This window comes from Lasioglossum baleicum, chromosome 13 (genome assembly GCF_051020765.1).
Source record: "Lasioglossum baleicum chromosome 13, iyLasBale1, whole genome shotgun sequence".
In the NCBI taxonomy this organism is placed as follows: Eukaryota; Metazoa; Arthropoda; class Insecta; order Hymenoptera; family Halictidae; genus Lasioglossum; species Lasioglossum baleicum.
In genome coordinates this window covers 5,616,492-5,639,276 of record NC_134941.1, presented here as the reverse complement: position 1 = coordinate 5,639,276, position 22,785 = coordinate 5,616,492, and the positions used below count along the sequence as shown (strand labels likewise).

Genomic DNA, 22,785 nt, shown 5'->3' with positions numbered 1-22,785 from the left:
AATTTTATTTGCTGTGGTGAGACTTTTCACAGATAAAAATAACCAGACATTGCAATATTAAGATTTCTTTGGCTGAAATTTTTGTTTTATAAATTTTCGGACGTTAGCTTTATTCGGCGAATTTAATGTGTTTGCTTTTTAACTAAAAATTACGCGAAATAAAAATGGTCTGTATAAATTGTAGGTAGCAGGAACCAAATAAAAAGTTTGTTCTGTCTTTAATAATATTAGTAAAAATAATGCATCAATATGCATATGTAAATTGTTTTAATCTTCTCATTGGTTTAAAATTTCGTTTATTAACTTGTATCATAAATGCATAAAATCAGCAGTGTACTAATCATGAGAAAAAGTGATCAGAATGTTTTTTAGATTTAAAATATTGTCTACGTCTAAAATATTAAATCTCTACATATGAAAATATTATTACACAATTTTTGGGGATCATAGTAATCTTGATACATTGAATACTTTACTCAGCGCGATTAAAATTATAAATTAATATCATTTATTTGGACGAATTACACTAAAATAAGGATCAAAGAATCGAGTTTTACTTGTTACAAATTTTGTGAATTTCGATTTGTTTTGAACAACAATACTTTTATACAAACTACAGAATACCAACACTCCATGTCTATTGTAAAGCATTTCTTTATAAATTGCCATGTGAACTAGAATTTTGGCATATTGATTGATCTGACCGAAATTTTTTTGAAAATTCTAAAAGAGAGCGGAACGCACGAATGGACTCCGCCTATGAATCTCTGTAAACAAATCTCACGTACCATCGACACTTCTAAATTACTCGGGGCTTGCTACGCACGTACAAGTTCTTGGTAATTCAATTATTTTCGCGTCAATATTCGAATTGATTGTGTAAGTGTGCTGCGCACGCTGAGGAATACGATAGTTAGATTAAAATCTCGATACAATGCATGACTAATAATGCGCTCGGCTTGGAAATATATTTAGTCGGTTCTGATAAAACTTGTTACATAGATATTACAACAATATTGAGAAATCATTCTCTTACTTTATTTTATTAATACTTCCTGTTCATTTATTTATAATGCAGTGAGTTTGTGGTATGCATCTTTCTAAGAATATGAAATATATTGTACACATAAGAAATAATTTTTTAGAAATTGTAGGCGTTGCGTTAGGCGTTGCAGTGAATACTCCCAGAATTCAGCAGATGTAGCTAAATATTCAAGCGCGACACAGACCACTCGTGGAAAGACTGTTTTTTCTGCTAAAAAATGTTTCCCACTTGTTTAACTCTTTTAACGCTGACGAGAGAGTGTGCCTCTGGTTAACTTTCGCAAGGACTGCTGGGACATTTGTTCTCACATACAATTATTTAGTTGTAATTTTGCTTTTTAAAATTTAATTTTTAATCTTTTCCTGCCAACACTGAGACTTTCTCGAACCTATAGTTCCATTGCAAATTAACATTCTAACAATTAAAAATAAGAATTGCTTTCGATTTACGAGTTATCAAACATAAGCTCATGAGCTTATGTCCATATTCGTCAATATGTAACAATTCTAACATATTTCAAAAGTGTGCAACATTAAGTACCACTACAGTCATATCATAATACTAATCCACTCACAAAACAGTTTTGTTTTTAATTATTTCTTTATGAAGCTTGCTTCGAGTTTGGTATCATCTCCACAAGAAAAGTATCCCGAACATGTTGGTAAAAGTTTCATAAAATAATCATTGGAAGCAAAAAAGTTTGAAGAAGATTTATGCTAAGTAAATAAGGTTCTTCTCATTATTTAATTTGTTTGATCGGGTAAGGTAAAGGTATCTATCTTATTTCAGCCCTTACCCAATAGTTGGCCTTTCTGAAAACAAATCGGTGAAATAACATTATTTGAAATAACATGTTATTTTATTTTATAATTATTTCAGATAATTATAAAATGGTTTCTCGAAATTATGTTTGATGATACATATAACAGACATCCTTGTTGCATATTATTTAAAGGATTATTTCTTTTGTCAAATCAAATATAAATCAATATTATTTTCAGATAACCGTATTGAAGATAATTGTGCAAAATACATTATTTCGAATAAAATTTACCCATGTCTGTTTACGTGTGCTCGGAGAACCGGCGCTATCATAAATTAGCCTTGCTCCGCAAGTTAAAAGAGATTTCGCAGAAAATCGTCGGAGGAGCGTCGATGAAGCGTAGCGGCGCTGCGCGCCGTCGCGAAATCAATTAGGATTGGCCTTGTTCCGCGCTTATTGTATCAAAAACACGGCCGCGTCAGATTGAACGCGCGCATCGGTGCTCTAAGGAAAGGAATCCCCAAGAAGATTTATGAACAGGAGGCGAGAGCCTGTGCTCTGACTTCGACGTGAGCCAAATCTATAGACGTGGCCCGTAGTCGGCTTCGGGTTCGGCTCCGACGTCGGCGTCGGCGTCGTTCGTACGAACGAAGGCCAACGAGAACTTAAGGAGGGGAATATACCTGACGTACCGAGATATATATCGCCTGGTACATCTCTCACCCTGTACTCTGATTTATTTTACGCCGACGAGCAGGTACCGCGTCTACAATTTCGAAAAGTCAGCAGACTCCCAGCGTGCACTCGCGTACCTCGTGTATACGGGATTTCCGGAATTTTAGGGATCCTGCTGGCTCGGAGATAAACACCTCTTGTCGCGCCAACTTCCCCATTACGATGACAGCCGGGAGGGTCTATGCGCGCTTACTTGTCCCGCGCGGAATCTTAAATTTCTCTCCTACGTAGCTGCACACTTTACCCTGACAGCCAGTTAAAAATTTTTCTTCGCCCCGCGTCACGTGCCCCCAAGAAAAAACACTGCGTTTCCGAGCTTTCGCGTATTTGCGACGACACCCCCGAGCTAGAATCGCATGAAGCCGGGCGAAATTCATGTCAGTTAATTACACATTATTAATTATGAAGGGAACGAGTTTAGGGGTTTGCTGGACTGAGTAAAACTACCTTTATAGGGGGTGCTTCGATCCAAGAAATTGGAAATTTGCTGGTTCATTTCGAAGTGAATAATTGAAGAGTCAATGTTAACGAATGTTACATGTTCTATGAATATTTTTAATCAAGAATATTTTTATAACAATACAATTTTTAGACCTTTTCCCTCACAGATATCTTTCTCAGTATGCACTGATTGAATGAACTATTAGAAACAGCCGCATAAATTTATGAAACGTTGAAACAATCAATTTTTAAATGGAAATCTAGCTACACTGAATTCTTATTACCAGTAGAATTGTTACAAATGTATGTTTAGCAGTACTACAGGCAACAGTATCCGTTTCTGACTTCTAAAACTAGAATTAAATAGACAGTTAATTTCTAGTAAATTACATACAGTATATTTTTTAACATTAACACAACTGAAGCAGATTTTATATGGTTAAATTTAGGTGGACCAGCCTGTATATGTATGTGAAAATGTGATTACATAAATCCCCGTATATAAGTGGTTCTATGATTTCTTTGAAAACCATCCGGTAGAACACGAATCGCCCGATACGGTGGAAAAAGCGTTGAAAAAGCATTTCGAAGATAAACATGGATTACTTGGTGGTCCTTTGCGGTTTGCGGAACAATGTTTCCGCAATCTTTCTCCGAGTTCATGTCGTTGATGATCAAACGTAGCCGGGCGCGCGGGGCTTTCATACGTATATTCGAGTTTGTCGCGTGTGTTTCCCGTGGACTTACACCATGGGGAGCGGCGGTGGAATTGCCAGAGTTGCACGGGATACGTTCTCAAGGGCTTGAAAATTTTAAATAAACTGCGGGGACGGGGAATTTCACCTGTGCAATCTGTACTAGCACTTTCGCCAAGTAATTGTCGGAGTAGGACGAGCTCCGAGAAATGTTCTCCCGTACACGCGCCGTTCGATAACTTCCTACAGGCCAGCGGACATCAATTCCCATCACGAGATTACTTTATTCTTACAATACGAATCATTACAATTTAACGAATCGCGAATCCCTTGACATGTAAAGATTAAGTAAAATTCCATGTGAGCAAAGATACCATTTATTTACTTACCTACCGTTCGTGCGAGCTTAACCCTGGAATTTCGACCTTGAATTTCGTTGTTTCCAATATTCATTTTTTCTCCATTAAAATAGGGACTCCGATACGTATCTCAGAATTTTTGAAAGCCTAGAACAATAGAAAAGTTAGTTGTTAAATTAACTTAGCTGTTAATTTAGTTGTTAGTTAGTTAACAATCAATTTTCGGATAAGATTGAAACAGATATGTTCTTAGATTAGACATGTTGCTGGTAATATTAGCCGTCAAGGGGTTAATAATAGGATTCTGGCATAAGAGATAATTCATCTAAACAAAGAGCATAACCAGCTGCCATTTGCTGGGGTTTCATTGTTTATACATTAGACGACCCCCTCTCCAAACCTTAGATCCTAAAGTATCTATTAATCACGAGCCTCCTTTCACGTGACGTACTGCGTACGCGAATTTTATTTCACTCCACTAAATGGTCCGGTATGTTAACGAGAAATTGTTTTTGTTCGTTCACCGGTTGAATAAAAATTACGTGTTTGTCCGCGTTTTGTTTTCAATACTGCTGTTTCGTTTACACAATACCGTCTAATAAATTTACTACGGTTGCCGTACTAAAACCGCCCCTTTTATTCAACCGATTTTGTTTTGTTCCCTTGTGTTCGTTTCAGCGTTTCAGTTTTTGCGCTGTTGTAGTTGGTATTTGTCTGATTAATCGACGTTTGTGTTTTAATTACAATCAATTTCATAGGATGCCGCGTGGAATTTTGTGTTTCAGATTCTGTGGATATTCAATAAAATTCTACTTTATTTCATCGTAATATTGCAACAAACGGTTTTCTCGAACAGGATATCAACCTCGTTGTTCGTTTTAATAAATCTGGAATCAGGAAATAATCTATTTTACCAATCACTGTAGCGAAACTGAATAAAATTCGAAAGAATCGGAAGAAACATGTCTGCAAACATGAATCATTCCTGACAATTTCATGTGCTAAATTTTGGAATATTCGGCACAGACATCGTCCCTGAAGGATGAAATCTTAGTTCCGGAGCAACTGACCTTTTTTCTCAGTAACGAACCGTGTCATTGTTCAGACTGAAGTTCATTATCCCCGTGGCTGCTTGTCAGCAGCGGCATGTTATTTAGCTACGTAAATCAAATCCTTTCGCAAAACCCTGGTTCCGCATGGGCACCGCCCTAAGCGCGTCGCGAGTTTCCCAAATTATCTCCAGCCTTGGGACAACGACCGGCAGAATGGAGGGAGGGGGGAGAAAGAGATATAGGAAAAAAAGATAAAGAACTACTTCCCTCATTATTCTTACCGTTCAGGGAACGAGCATCGAGAACCGCGCGCATATCCAGCAGCATGGGGCCAGTGCCCCCTCTCCGAAAGAGCCGGCATCTAAATTCTAAATTTCCGGTTGTTGGCGGTGTGGCGGCGGGACACACCAACACGTGGCCACAAGTTTTCCGAAAACTCTGGGGGAAAATCGTAAAAATACACAGGGCGCAAGGTGTCGGGACCGGCTCGCCACCGACTTTTTGGCCATACCGGGGAGACAAAGGGGAAAATCCGGTAGCATGAGGGACGGGAAAAGTTCCGGAAAGTTTTCAGGATCGAACATGACTTCCTCCTGAAGCGGCAGCCTCCGCTCTATTATGAGCCCGTGTTTGTTTTCCCGATCCCCCACTGTGCCTTTTATTTCCCAATGGGAGAGACAGGCAGCGCGGCTCGTTTCGATAAAATAAATGGAATTAATCCGAAAATATCGTGTCACAAAACAGGGTAAAATCAAGGCTATCTGCAAGCTTTCACTGACATATATACTCAAGTGTTTAAAAAATACACCAAGCCAGTTTAATAAAAAATTGAATTCTGTTGGTCAGGAAATTTTTATTATTTAGTTCTCTACATACGTCCCTGCTCCATCTAGATGGAATTAATCATAAAATTGCCACGTCATGAAATGGGTTAAAATCACGTCTTTTCGTAAGCCACTGCTTGATTGAGATAGACTGAGTGACAAGACTCATGGACGCGGTATATTCAAAAAGTTCCGGACGGGTGAAATCAAAGATCGAATTCTGTCGATTAATCGATATAATTCAATTTTTGAATGTGTCCTGTTCAGTCTATCTCAATCAAGCATTGGCTTACGAAGAGGCTTGATTTCAACCCATTTCGTGACGTGGCAATTTCATGATTAATTCCACCTAGATGGAGGAGGACTGTATATTAAAGACTAAACAATAAAAATTCCTTAAGGAACAATGTTCATGCTTTGAAAGCTTTGGGGAAAGTGAGAAACTGAAGACCCATATTTCCTCGAAAATGCTACAAATTGAAATCTCTGTGAAAACATTCGAAAAATGTACAAATTTTTGTTCAATTCTTTAAAAATTGGTGTAATTTTTCTTCACTATTTCATGGATCAAAAACCAAGTTAAGTCGCCAGGTTAAGATTTGTCTCTACACTCTACCTCCCTCTTCTACGTGCATGGATCACAATGTCATGTTTCCTCTCAATTCGAATCAATTCAACTGATCTAGCGATTCTGCGTCTAATAGAAGCCATACGACAGTTACAGAGATACACTGTTCGACACAGGCTCATATTATATAATCTAATATCAAGAAAAAATTCAGTTTGGAAACTTTTTGAGCATCCGCGCTCTCGCGTTTTTGCTCGTGAAATTTCGACTTCCACGGGAACTCGTGAAGGTTTCTCTAATTTCCTGTTACATTAATCAATCGATCATTAGCCGCCGCGGAATAGCCGTCGGACGACGTGCCCGGCCGACGGTCATTAGTCAAAAACGTCAAAGACAACGAGTCCAAAGACCTCTCGCGACGACTTTCTCCTCGACGACTTATTTTTACGAGGAAACTACCGTACGACCGCAGTCGTTTCGAAAAACTGGACGCGCACGATCGCTCCGCTCTCCTGCGATCCTTTTTTTGGCCACTGCCAAGATTTAATGGCGGAATGGAGTTGTTTACTGATGCAGCTTCAATTACGTGACTGGGCGTTTAGTTTTTGCCGGACTTTTTACCATAGAACCCCGTAAAGTTTCGTCGAACCCGCGACCGAACGAATAAAACCGGTTTCGCCCCTGGAAAAAATTCGCAGATAATCATTTGCTGTCCTGGACGCATTAACAAATTGCATTGTTTCTATGCATGGTTGAAAAGTAAGAGATGTTCAACGATTTCTTTTGTGTATGAAATTATGTGTTCTTTAAATAGCAATATATACGTATTATCGTGTGATGTTTAAGCAGTGTTTTAATGTATTGATGTTTAAGAAAAAAATTTTCAATAATTTTTCTCGTAAGCGAAACTGTGATAGATTTGAAGATTGCAGCCTGATTGCAATCAGATTGCTGATCAAGATTTGTTCGCTTGATAAGAAATAACTAACTACAACACAACCACGCGAATTTTGAAGACAATAGTAAAACCGATACAGAGAGTACACCGCAAGAAGTATTAAAAAGAAAAATGGCAAGAGAGATAAAGTAGAGAATAAAGAACTCGATCGAAGACTTCTTCCTAGGTGCAACCAGTGTGTAATGGAAACTGAAAGAACAACCAAGTGTAACAGATTGTCCAAACTGAAACAGAGTTGTTGTAAATGCGAAACGTATAGTAAAGTAAATCACGTATTAGGGGGGTCACGTAAATATACTTTACAAATTTAATTTGTACGCGCATAGCATCCTACCAGAATACTACCATAAAATAAAAAAATATATAAAAAAATTTTTTAAAAACCACGCTCATATTAAAATGCACTAAAAAGGAGAAAATAATTTTTTTAGGCATTAGTGACTATAAATAAAAGCGTGGAGCGTAAACTATATTGATGTAATCTTCGTGGGCGCTCCACGCTTTTATTTATACATAGTCACTAATGCTTAAAAAAATTATTTTCTCCTTTTTAGTGCATTTTAATATAAGCGTTATTTTTAAATATTTTTTTATATATTTTTATTTTCTACTTTTTATATAGTCTTTTTTAAATGGAACGCAAGATATTGGTATGAATACTGGTAATGTAAGTAATACTGGTGTGAAATAGTAAGATATTGAAATACGCGAGATAGAATGAGGGAATGAATGTGATAGACGACGTCTTTTGATGGAGTCCGAAATTGTCAGTGGAGTGGGGATTAGTCGGAGTGGGAACACGTAGTGGAGTAGGGAGCGCTGGCACACGGAGTGGGGATCGCTGAACGCGATGACGTACTATTGAGCGTCGTGCGGCGAGATGTGACGGTTAATATTAAAATCTTTTTTTCTCCTAGACGCACAGTTTTTATAAAATTTGTTTTTTAATATTGCATTGCAATCCAGTTCTGAGCTATGTTTACAGTTTCAAGTCTCCAGCTCTCATCGGGAAGTGATTTAAAATTCGATTACAAGATTTGACGCATCCAACGACAACTCGGAAAGCTAATATAAACGTGATAAAAACCTTCAACAACAATTTTCTTTGTTATAGACAATTTTACGGCAAGCTTTTCTTCCAAATGTCCAGCGATCCAGAGGCGTAGATTCACCCGTAGAATGGATGAATTTTAATAACTTTTCAGCAGTGGTGCTCAGACACTGTTCGACTAACGCGGTTTTTCGACTCACGCGAGAAGCGTATTATACATTTCTTGCAAGTATATTTATCATGGATAATTTCGTCGCAGCAAACAGAAGCGAATTACATTTCGAAAAGCAAAATAGCGATTCATTTTATTACCTTTTCACTGGTTTCTGAAAGCGGACGGTTTCAGCACTGAAATAAAGCAGACAACACGAGCGCAAGACGCCGCGCCGTTTCGCCAAACACTTTCGTTTTGAAAGGAGAAGGAAAAGTATATCGGTGGTGCATTCGCACACGGGCACAGGCTTGTTTCGCGAATGAGAAAACACAGATGGGTCGCGGGGATCCGCTTTTATCAGCGTTATGAACATCCTCGACTAAGGCACTATCCGTTCGTAATATCGTGGATGATAGCCGTTATTCTTTTTATCGTGGACTTAACGTGGCGAGATCGAAACGGACCGGCAACGAGGAGACTCGCTGACAATAGCAAAGAGAAGCCGGGAGCCGGCCTCGAGCATCGTGTCTGCCATTGAATTTCCATCCGTTCTTTTCGGTCCTCGACGGGGAAAACCTTGACCACGTGCCCGTCAGAAAATACACAACGGCGAAGTTAGTTAAACGAAACTATGCTATTATAACTTTCGTATCGTATTCTTTTACGTTTGACGCTGTCAAGCTTCTGTTTCGCACTGTAATTGCCACTATTACCGTATAGCGCTCTGTGGTAATGGAACTGACACGATTTCAGCACTTTGTTGGTTAAAAGTTGACAGAAGGACGTCACAGATCATTAATCTTTACACTATCAAGGTATTTTCTAAAATGCCAACTACCAAATGGGGCGCACTTCATATGAATGATAAATTCATAATAAAAGAGTGGATTAGTCCAATACAAAACTGTAAAGATATTGAAGGATTGAACCATGTTAATATATTATTTTAATCTTATTAAAATGATTAAAAGTGGAAATTGTTTTTGTTTTTATAATTCATATGGAGAATGTAGATTGTTCATAAAAATCCATATTAAAAAATCAATAATTTTAAGTGTTGTACACGCTATATTTTTGCTGTTTTCTGCACAAATAATTTGTGCTTTAAATTTTCCGGGAAACAATAGTTGTGTAAAGAATGCTCGACTCATTTCCAATTAAATATTTTTAAACCATTTTTGGGTACGTGAATGATTTACACCGCTGGCAAATATAAATAAAATAAATATACGCAAAATGTACATAAAATGAAGATTTCACTGCATGGAACAATATGCATCAAATGCATACAATACTTGCGAAAACATGGAAACGGTAGAAATTGGTTCTTCCGTTAAGCGTACTACACTTAATGCGTTTCTGTATTTATGAATGGAATATTGTACAGTTAAAGTAGCAAAATTGCATTTAAGCTGGCTTATTTACGAAATTCAGTTGTTTTAGAATTCGATCATTATTCGTATCCAAGAGGTAATATATAAACTTCATAAACAACAATTAACTCGGGATTTATTTGTGAAGTTATTATTATATTATATTTTGGGAACAATCTGTAGACGCGATACATTAATTTGATATGTATTGTTATTGACATCCTTTGATCATGAATCATGCTTGAATTAAAATAATTACATAGGACTGCGACTAAATTAGTCAGCTAATATTACATTCGGTTCTTTTCAGTTAAGATTGTTTCATAAGTAACGAGTATATTGGTTTCTAACTAAGTTGCAATAAATTATATTTAAAAAGTAAATATATAGAAATTGTTGTACACGCTCACACATGTACGTGACAAATAATTGACTAAGTTGTGTCATTAATAATTCATAAATTAATAATAATTTCCGTGAATATTATCATACATTGTTTTCACCGTATTGAGATATTCTTCACGGATACTATAATGTGTTGGCTGATTCCCATTATCTCGAGGCAAACATCAGCTCTTTTTACTTCGTTTAATATTACTGACATGTGCAATACTTCACCGGCTATTGTCCGGCGAATATTTTCTTTTGGGTGTTTTACTGTCTAAGGATTATAAAATAATGCGGCATATTTTGCTGCAGTTTTTTCATTGAACTGTCTACACGATTACATACACTGTCTCTCCCGTTCTCTGCGCGTGGTATTTATTTTTGCTGATAATAAAATAGAAATGAACAAACCAAATGATATTCATATTCGCAAAGCTTAAAAAATTGAATTGTTGAAAATATATTGCATAATTGAAACATCCTCTCCTTTAATCAATCCATTGATTTACGATTTACTAGACTCGGGTCTCGTAAAATGTTCATGATGTAAAATGTTCATCCCATTTCTGTCCGTGAAGCTCATTGTGTCATATATGAATAAATTTTCCTTGACATACGCTTTCATATCATATAAAAAAAAAATATATAACATTCAACTGGAACACAATGCAAACACAAAAATATTATATACGCCATTACGTTGTGCTTCGCGGTTTATTTCTAAAAAAAGTTATGCATTTGAAAGTGTGTATGACATTTTTGACTGACCATACGACTGAGGTGGCAACCAAAGTGTAAACTGGAGCTCGCCGCACGGTTTCCAAAGGTATGAATTATTTAATCCTGCGGATTCCCGACGAGTCTCCCATAAAACGATCGCAAACTGCTCGCGGAGTTGGTCGGGCCGTGTGCCCGCCCACTGTTTAAATTCGGAATCCGTAAAAATGGAGAAAACGAAAAGTGGCTCGGTGGGTACAGTTTCATTCGGCTGTGTGCAAAACAGATCCCGGCCGCGTCGTTAAATAGGGGTGGCGGCTGGAGCAAAACATCGTGGCGCATAAAGAATCCTTGCGCGCGCGTCTGGGCTCGGGCAAGAAACGTCCAATGAAAGTAGAAGAACAATTCGGGCGGACTTCTGTCGGTGATAATTCTAATTAAGCCACCGAAAAAGAATGTCGGCGTCGAGGCGCGCGGTTCGATCCAGAGACCACGGACGCCACGCCGGCGTCATTTGAAACGTGCGAAACGCGACTGGGCCGAATCAAAATCCGGCGAAACAAATACGCGACTGTCGCGAATTTATTTTACCGGAACGGTCGGCATTAATCTTCCCGCGGCCACGTAAACGGCTCCACTCTCTCTCTCTCTCTCCTCCCCTCCCTCTCTCTTTCTCTTAAAACATTTTCAAACTTGGCCAGATTGTTCGCTGTGTCCTCCAAACCCTCCCAACGTTTCCTTCGCGTTCGTAACGGGCCAATCCCTGCTCCTCTCTCCTTTTTCCTTTCTTTTCCAGTTTTCTTTTTTTCTTTTAATCCCATCCCCTCATCGTATTCGCCACGACAATTCAGACGTCGAGGGATGACAGTCGACAGGAGATCCGTAATCGTAATTTGTTTGCGAGCGCTTTCACCGCGCCGCTTAACGTCATAGACGGAGAAAAGAAGAAGAATCTGGACGGGGAACAGGGTCTCTGGCAGAGGGTCTGGCCAGGAGACGGGTCGGATAGAGGGTACAGGACGACGCGTACATTGATACTCCAGAACTTTTGCACGAGAGTTTTCCTCTTTTAATGAGAAAAGGTATCCGACGTCTCAAGTCGCCGACTTGTGCAAAGACAACCGCGTCCGAATGTAACGAACCTCTATTTTGGAAGCCGCAAACCCCTTCCTTCCATTCTTCCTGCGACTCCGAACGAGATCAACCGTGCACACTCACGCCCCTTTAAATGGACGTGTGCTTGCACGAGTCTGACAAATTGCTGAACTTTACGCTGACATTCTTATTGGCCGAATTTTAAGCGACTTTAACCCCTTGCGCTCAAATGAAATGTCTTGGAGACGTCGCAGATTTCGTGCGACGAACTTTGTTATTTTTAACTTTGCAATATAAACTGACACATGTTATAGCAACCTAACCATTGCACATTGATTTTCAAACATACTACGAATGATTTACTTTTCATCGACATGTATGTGAGCTTAGAATTAAATAGCAAGGCGATGTGGTAGGGGTTAAACATCTGTGTCAAATAACATTCTATGGCTAAAAATTTAAAGAGACAATAGAACCAATCGTTTAATGAAATTTTGATAGCGTCTTTTATTATTAATTTACACGATCATAAACTGCTATCGCTATCGTTAGTTGGCGGTTAATTATCGTTTTTTTCAGCAACCACACAATTCATTCTATCGTTATTGATGCCTTTACCCTTTTGACCATTGAACGGTGATTAATGAATAAACGAAAGCCTAATTTTAGTGACCAGAACACCACTGTCTCAATGTTTTAAATACAATACAATCGATGTCAATAATTACTGGAAACATGATTTATTGTTAATGCCTGTGAACCGTTAATGATGTTAAATTGTACAGTAAAGGGAAATAACAAGAATGTGTCTAGGCAAATTTTTAGCCATTTTTAAGTAATATATATCCAAAGAAATAAATTTTAAATAATTCATCATGTCAAAATATTAACGTTGATAGCGACTCGAATTAAATTAGGTTCTTTTTGATTAATGGGAACGAGACAAGGGCGGACGTTAAACGTGTAATCGCAATCTAGTTTTCGAATGGTGGGAAATCGATGGACAATAAGAAAAACGTGTGATCATTCTGCGCGCGTGCAACAATGAGTAGCAGCACCGGTAAATAAACCGCAAAGCCGTAGAAACGAACTTTCGGTCTCGCGCGGGACGGTGCTAAAAGTAATTAATTAACCGCTTTTTGTCCTGCGGGTCAATTCCGAACGAAGTCGACTTGTTTGTTCGCTGGAGGTATGGCCGGTTCGCGATTAATCTCATTACACATGGGTCACTAAACTTTTTGTCAAGTAATTGGGTTACTCCGTTAAGCGTTACACGGCGTCGCATATTTAAGCAATTCGCCGAGCACTCTTCACTCCGGTACAAAAAATGCTTTCCATAGCAATTAACGCGAAGAGAATCGTCTTATTTTATTTTCGGAACGCTGCACAAATTTTTTAATTCAACCCGATTCCATTTCATTCGAATAATTCACATATGAAAAATTTGTATTTCCAAACGCGTTTTTAAACAAAATTTGCTATTTTGCCAAATTTTCCTGACGCGTTTATAACGTGTTAATGTTTTTTATATTATTATAAATATTAATATTCTGTACAAACGAAACTATTGTTACGTTAATTTCAACCTATTAAGTCTACGAAGAAAGGAAATCATTTTCTATTTGCTCCAGTTTGTGGCAATTGAGGACAATTTTTATTTTGCACAAAGAACCGCAGGCTATTTATGGATGCGTTTTCCGAATGTTCATCGTGTAAACTATCCACCTTAATATTTTAATTGAACGAAAAATTAATGTCCGTTTACATCCCCTCATTTTTCATTCTCTATCGCGGTAATGCGGTATAAGTTTCACAGAGATGTGAAGACCACCCGATACCAATTAACGTCGCTCCCTGGGAATTGACAGAAAGCTTCCCTCCATTCTTCTCGGCATTTCATTCATTTTTTGACGTATTATTATACCATTCAAAAGTCCGTGGCCACATTATGATACGTTGGCACCTGGATCACGTCGCTCTACCGAAAACAATGATCGATCGGAAAAGGCAAATTCACCGATTCGAGGATTGTTTAAACAATGGTATATGCACCAGGCCAATTAATAAACCGTGCAATTTTATTCCTTTAAAAAAATTTATTCCTTTTCTCCGATTTATACCTACATGTAGAATCACCCTGTATAATACGCGACGCGCCGACAGGGACTTCATTGAGCGTCCAATAAAATAGTTTATTTCGAGAACCTGTGGTCATGCCCGAGAGTAAATGTATTTTCTACTGACCTCCTTCATCCGTTGCTCTGATCAAGAATTAATGGAATCCCATGTAAATTATCGAATGAATTTTTCATTCCACACTTACATATTTTATCGGAACGTAGCCGTGATTAAGTATACAAATATCGAGTGGCTTCTTCGTCCCAAACGCTGATGTGATTCAATCAGCAAACAGTATCGGGACTCTGTAGAAAATTGTGTTTGCGGGTTCGAATTATTATCAAGGGAAGGTAATACAGGACAAAATTTATAAACATAATATAATTATGTATATATAAATATATAAATTATATTTAGATTTAATATCGAGGCCTGTACCTCTGAATTATTTAAAACATCCGACGATATATTTAAAGCTAGTTTTTGAATAACATAATCCAGAATATTTTATTCTAGATAATATTGAATTATTTATTATTACAGGTTGCTTATTAAATACTGAGATTCATTAATATCTCGTTCTAGATTTATCGTCATAGTTCCCGGCCATAGGCAGGTCCGTAAGCAAGATAAAAATGTTAAAGTGTTTTTAAGAGAGTGTTTGCGTCGTAGGCGTTGCCGGTCCGGATTTCGAGAAAACAGATTGTTGAAAAACTTGTGCTCAGCGTATGAAATTACCCGCGATAAAGAAGATTAACGAGCGCGAACGTGTAGCCACCGCGAAATGAAAATTTCCGATATTGTACACTTGCAAACTGGACGACGCCGGCGAATTTCAAGTAAATTTCAATATTCATCGTGAAATAATATAAAATTAATATTATACGCGGATATTGCACGCGCCGATTTCTACTTTGGCTACTTGACCAGCGAACGCCCATCGGAACGGAATATAAATTCCACTTTAACGACACGGCGGCGAACGCAAAATTTCTGTTCGTAAATCACTCTGTTTTGCGTGTCGAGTTATGCGACGCTATGTCGGTTCGCCGTTGGACTACCGGCCCCGAGGAAGAAGCAGGAAAAAGAAGAGAGAAAAAAAGAAGAGGTATGAAAGGAGTATTAACCGCGTCAGATTTCGGTTGCGGCGCAAAATTTTCCGGGCATGAATTTTCTTTCCGGACGCGTGACTGTTTGCGCGGTTTGATGAACGGGCGAACTTTATTTGAAAATTTCCTTAAATTAACGGATCAGTAGAATGCGTTTAAGGAGGTCAGCCTCTGGCGGAAGGTTCATTCTGCATTCAACACAAATGAAATTTCAAATGTAAATTAGTTTCTTGCGCGAACTGTGTTTCCGTTTTAAGAGATACGGGAAAATGTCGCGCGCGGGGGGCGTACGGGGGGGGGGCAGGGGAATTAAGAGCAGACCGTCGCGGCTGCTTTGACAAATATTTGGACATCTTGAGCACACAATGATGCCTTCTGCATACGAACCCACCAGCGCCGCTGTAACTTCTTAACTACCGTGGATCATCCGTATTATCACGGCTCTAAGCGATTCCGAATTATTGTTTTCAGTGAAACTATTTCGACGGCGACGCTTGCAAATGATGCGGATTATCCCGGATGCAATACGAATGCTATGAGGATGCAAAAATTGATGATGTATCATGGTCGAAAATAATATTCGGATGCTGTTCGCAATTGCATTACTGTGCACGAATTCAGATTGTTTAAGGAGCTAGAAAGAGTTGTTTAAATGATCGTCACATTGAATCTCTCATATCTCTAAAATAAACGATTTTTTTTCACAAATGTAGGTTAACACCTTCTTTTAAAAAATACGTTTCCATTTTAATAAAGTTGATGACTTTCATTGTTAACGTCATGTAAATCGAAGTGGTAATATGTGGTGACCCACCCTGTATACAGCACGATTTATTGTACAAATCAGTAAAGATTTAATCTAGCAGTGTAGCTAAGAAGCTGTTCTATTATCCGAACATTTATTTTCCACTGATTAGTTCGTATAATCGAGGTTCTACTGGAACAGAATCATTGTGTCATTTCAATACGAGAAATGTAACAAATATGTTGGTAAAAGTTTCATCATCGAATTAGTATGGTCGCACCGATACGTCGATCGTAATGTTTCGTTTAATAGTTATTCCTTTTACCAGTTTCTCGACGATTCTAAGAAGATGCGATTTGTTAAGAATTCGTTTTACGCGTCATCTAAAAAGCTAAACCTCCCAGCTCCTTGAAAAAGCTCAAGGCTCGATTACATTTGAACAGATTTATTCTACTGTAAAAAGGGTACTGATGGCGGTCGCTGTAATAGAGAGGGGTTTCTGCATCGAATAACAAATTGAAGATACGGAGTGAAATGTTTTCATAGCTGTCGCTAATTGGTAGTCGAAGTTTTAGGGACCCTTGCAGAATGAAGTATTTTATTGTAGTTTATCAATATTGCATTTCGATATTTTATTGAATACACGTAACCAATCATCTCATTCGTGCTATTCTATTTTGTTTAAAATTTGATGCTTTCAACAAACAACTCGAATTGCAATAAACTCAGCGAGTAATAAAAAATTTGACATTATGCAGAGAAAATTGGATATATTTTCAAAGGATATGAAGAAAGTACCATAATTGTTGTGTATTTGATGAAGTACTACATAATTAGAAGATGTTTAAAATGAACAACGCACATATTGTAATCGAAAGACGTCTATAATATGTATGTCGCACACCGTGGTCCAAACAGATCGGCAATTGCAGATTTACGGTTTTAATTACGAAGCGACAAGAATAAAATATTAAATCGAGTCGCACTTTCGAATCGTGCACCGATATTTCCATTAGCCCGATTTTAAAAATCTACGTCACGTTTCATCGAGCAAATATCACTTTAAACTACCTTCCCCCTCTCCTCCTCCCACTCCACCATCGCGTCAGCCCCAAACATCACCAAATTCGTCAGAATCCACGAATTGCATATTGAAATTCTTGCGAGACTGCTATTCGCTCCCGTAATCAATTTTTCATTTCGCATTGCTGGATAGTACGCCGTTATTCTCCACAGCGCGAATAACAATGCTCTTGTATCGATTAGGCAGGTCCGTAATGATTAAGGAAGTTCAGCAGTGGCAGAGCAAACTTGACGCCGGGTCTGCCTCTGACTAATCACTGACTTCGACTACTGACTTTAGTCGGGCCTCCCGTAACTCGTGACCGGTATACGTCGCGATATTATATATCATTCTGTCACTTCGAACATTAATCGTCGGCATCACCCTATCAAGCGAATTACCCGCGCGTTCCGCGTGCTAATGCGTAGGAAATTGCCGACGAACGTGGAAATACTTACATACGTTCGAAGACGTTCATTACGCATTCTGTTTCATTTGTCCGTAGAATTTTAAGTACCAAGCTCTGTGCGATAGATTCAGTCGCTTTACACAAAGTCAAATACAGGGTGTCCTATTTGAAGTTCCGGACGTAATTATTTCACAAACTATATAGCTCGTTATAAAAAATATAGGGCGTGCTACTTAAATTACATTTTGAACGGCACTGAATGACCTTCAATGGCCTTGGAAGACGAGAGTATTATAGGTCAGTGAACTCGTCTCGGGATAGGCTACACGATTACGTAAACAACCTTGAAATTTCGGGAGCACGTTCGTACGAAACTTCAAATTGGACACCCTGTATAGTAATTTGTTGATGCATGCACTCGCGTCGGTATTCAAGACGACGCACTTCTATTTCGCAACTTGAGAATGTTATTCCGTAGTTTTTTTTTATATTGTTTTACTTGAGGAATCCGTGTATTCTAACATTGTTTACATTATGTGCGTGCAATGATTCAGTATACTCTTGGACATCAAAGCGAACGCACTGCGTACATTCAAGTAATAGTGAGTTTATCAGATTGTTCTTCAAACTTGGCTAGACGAAAAGTAAGTTGACATGAACAAATTCTTATAAATAAAAATTCGCAATTAGATAGATTAAATCTTTGCTGATTTGTACAATAAATCCTGTTATGTATATAGATTGCTTTTCTATTCGATTCTATCGACGTTCCACTGTATCGTGAATTAAACAAGTCAATATGATTCAAATTGTATTGTGTTTGGCTTTGTTTTAATCAAAATAATGATACAAATATGCCCGTAAACATTTTACAAAAAAAATAATTAAAAACGAAATGGTTTTGTTATTGTATCATATTATATTTCTTGGTGATCGAGAGACTCTGGATCCCTCAAGGGGTATAATAAGTTTTTATTTTTATTTCATTGAACATTTCTCAGAAGAAATATGATTTCAGAGAATATAAACTTTTTATGGTCGTTATATATAAGATTGCCTGAAATAGGAAATATTCTGTCACGGACCACTGAAGTGGGTTTTATCGATTTCTGGGCATTAGATAATAAGTCTCAATTCGCTGAAAATACAGAGTCTTCGGATTAATATGTAGTTCAATCTCATAAAGAGATTTCACTGAGATTCCGAGACTTTGACTAACTTTTACATTAATCCTTACATTAAATTAATCTTTACACGGTAATACTATTTGTATTTAACGGTCTAACATTATTTCTTGATCGCAATGAAAGATAGTACATTTCACATATTCTCTGTTTTATTTAGCAAAATAACCAAAATTACGTGATATAATTTTTAAAATGCAGCATCATCTTTGTAAAGCAATACATGGAAAATGTAAAAAATGCCCAACATATATACATCAACAAAATAATTTATTGAGATTAATAACGAGTCCTTTTGAAGCAGATATTAGTCGTATAGTTTGAATTAAAAATAAATAAGGATACATAAAATCAATAAAATAATGAATATTTCCAAAGCTAATGCTGCTCGTATACTTTGTATTAAAAAGCAATATAATTTTTAAAAAAGTACAAATAAATAAAGTCAATAAATATTGAGCTGGTACAACGCTAATATTACTCGTATATGTTATAGGTAGTAAAAATCAATATTGTAATTAAAAACAAATGTAAAGTTATCGTTACTGGTCCAGTTTGTAACCGAAATAAATAATAGAAGGTTCAACGACCGAATATAGGAAAAGTAAAAATGTACACTGCGGTCTCGAGTTCTCAATTTTAGCTCTACACCGGGCCATTGCTCATTGATTGTTAAATATCTGTGTCACTAATTTCGCAAGTGCAAGTTACGACGATAAAATTTACGACTGCTACGATTCAAGTTGCCGTGCATTAATTTAGTAATTGCCGGCAATGTCTGATTCGTCAGAACATGTGTGATGTTGTAATATTGTAATCTGTGTGTCCGAGTGATGTGCGTTAATCTTGTCACGTTTTAAAACCGCGATGAACAACCGTACGAGTTACTTTTTCAGCTGGGAGAACATTTCAATATTTTTGGCATAAATATCAACAGATAAAACTGTATCATGCGTGTACGGGGTCCCGTTGTCGTGGTTTTAATGAATATTTACATTGCACTTGCAATATACTGGAAGGTTTAAAGCGTTCAAGGCAATGCGATGCGTATGATGCGCATACGCACGTTCATAAATTGTTCGAATTTAATTTGTATGAACATTTAAATTCAAGAATCCAACAAATATTTCCAACGCGTTTTTTAAAAACTTTTTCAAATACATCTGAAACATAATACTTCAATTATACGAGCCTTAACATTTGCATTGGCTGCAATTTCTGAGTGCAATAATTTAAAAAAGTGAAGAGAGCCGAGATATTTAATATTTTCGATCTACTAAAATTATTAGACAGCAGATGCAGAAAATGTTGCAATGCAACTGCGTGCAATGTGTGCAAGGGCATGGTGTAGTTATTTAAAAAATAATGTAATTTATGAACCTACATGGAAAATGAAATGTTATCTACACGTTCGCGTTAGGTATATAATTCGATACGATTTTACCATTATTTAAAAAATTTGGTATTACCCTGAATCAGACAGTGTATTATTGTCGACAGCGAAGTGAAATTTAAGCATTGATGCATTTTTAGATTGTTTCTCGGAGTAATTAATATTGTAGAATTATTGTAGTATAAGAGAATCTATTGGAACGTTTATGGTAATTGTAATCCAATTTTCGGAAAAGTAGTTTCATCGAAATTATCATGCATTCTGCGAATCCATCCACAATGACCTTTTATATCAGCCGAATTCTCAGGGGGATGATCGATTCATTGCACAATAATCGACGCGTATATACGTAATTGCATCTGGGGCATTGTTTGCAGAGAACTGGCTGTTCAGCAGACAGCAGCGTGTTGGCTTCTTGTTAGCTGAAATCCAAACCCAATGTTACCATTCCTTGTGTGATCAGTAAACGTTCCAAATCGAATTGAATAAGATGATGAGAATCAAAAAACTGATTCCAAGAATTAAATTGCATTGTGGTTGATTAATTTTTGGTACTACATATTACACAAAAATCAATTTAAAAAATTCTGGAAATATTTCGCATTAATTCTCCATCAATTCTGACTATTTTATTTTGACTACGTATATTTTTATAATCATTGCTCATTCTTAACTCTAAAATAATTTGCATTGAAGGATAACTATTCCAATAATGAAAAGAAGGATGTCCACTGTCATTTAAAAACAAAAGATGCCGTCGTCCTTTGCAAGTGCACGTCAGAACTCCTTCTAATAACTCCAGTTAATTTACATTTTGTTTTGCGTCAGGATTTTCTGCAACCTTGCTGAAACGTTTTCTATTTTTCTTGAAACAAAATCTCCACGTGTCGCGTCATACAACGAAAGATTCTTTTTTTACATCGCACAGCGTCGCAACTTTATAACTCTCCTGGAAAATGTATAAGAAATCCGATTCTCGTCATACCCTTCATACGTCTGCGAAGTACTGGAAATTTGATAGAATTGAACGTTCTGACAATAGGAATTTAAGCTCAATAAATTACCGGACAACGTTCTTTTATTACAATATAAATTGTAGAACAAGGTTCTCACATTTTACGTTGCAAAAAGGAAAGTTAAAGAAAATGGGTTTTAGAGTGAAACTATTGGATTGAATAGAATTCACTAATGGACAAATACAAATTTTTAAAAGGAACGTAATTATTCAACAATTTTAAAGAAATACTGGACACTTTCCAATAAGTACGTTGTACTATTATAAGTAGTACTAGAGTCGCCAGATTAAAACATGTCTCCCCACTCTACTTTCGTCTTCTAGGACCCTATTTCCCCACGCTTCCACCACGCCCAATCACGTGACGCATTTCGTCTCTGTCGTGCATGTGTCGCAAGAGAGGTTAACTTTTTCCCTTCAATTCGAGTCAATTCCCCTGATTTGACGACTCTTATTCCTTCTTTTCGACTTGTTTCCGCATGTAGACTCACCATCTGTCCGTTTTGTACCATGATCTCGGAAACACCCTGGATAAGTGTGTACAGAATAAATCTTTTCAAAACGAAAGATAGATTTTTCTTTACTTAACCCAATTCTATATCGATTATCAGAAATATGCGAATCCCATGTGGTACGTCGTTAATATTTTCGGTTTCGCCACGGATTGGAATTCGCGTCCTTCAAAAGCAGCTGCAATTACGTCCCGGATCTTACCGGGCGGTGATAACGAAGGGAGCATCGCTCGCGCAGCTGAAAACTGATTTCCAAGTATTTCTCAAAGTTTTCTCGCGATTTGCAGTTTCTTGGCAAACACTCAGATTGCCAGCGTTTAAGCGTTCACTCCCCAGCCGATTACCAAGAATCAAATCCTTTCCCTGGGACACACTCGCGCCTGGCTTTTTATATCTAAACTTGCATCTGGGCGAGTTTCTTAGGACAACGGTGTACCTCAGCCCTCTTATCTTCTCCAGATTCGGTTTCATTTAAACTTTTTAAACGATGTCCTTCTCTTTTCCCTTTCTTTCCATCTTTTTTCCTCTTCCACTCCTCCCCTCCATTTTTTTATTATTCAGCGTTTACGTAATTGTTAGAAGAGCCCGGGAGAGGATTCATGTTTCAACGACGCTTTCAAGCCTTCCCTTTCAAGAGGAGTTCGGTTGGCGGTCCCATGCCGCGGCTTCGTTTGCTTAAAACAAGCCTCCTTTGTTTAAAGCAACGCGCGGCCGACGTTGTAGCATGGCGTGTGGAAATCATTCCATTGAGCTAAGGAGGACCATTACGCCCGAGAAGACGTAACGAGTCGCGGGAAATGATGGAGCCGACTGAAGTCACGCTGCAACGAGCGGAACGCTTATGCCTCTTGCTCGGAAAAACCATGTAATCGCGATCGATAGCGTTCTACTCTATGTACAGTAGAACCTCGGTATTTGTACGCATGATATTTGCGAATCTGGTCAGTTGCATTTCGTAAACACGCGGTGCCTGCCTAGTTACGAAAACCACGTGACACATGACAGTAACAGAAGCGAAGA

At 37.7% G+C, this 22,785-nt stretch overlaps 1 protein-coding gene across 3 annotated transcripts in view; it reads left to right on the top strand.

Annotated features, from left to right (window-relative positions):
• LOC143214762 (lachesin) overlaps window positions 1-22,785 on the top strand; it is a 156,497-nt gene that overhangs the window by 27,024 nt on the left and 106,688 nt on the right. Inside the window, exon 1 of one of the 3 annotated variants that reach the window (XM_076436135.1) lies at window positions 15,781-18,305. The exons of the other annotated variants lie outside the window; for them this stretch is intronic. The gene's annotated coding sequence lies outside the window, so the exon portion shown is untranslated. Of the gene's footprint in view, window positions 1-15,780; window positions 18,306-22,785 lie in introns of those variants that run through there. 3 annotated transcript variants of the gene reach the window in all.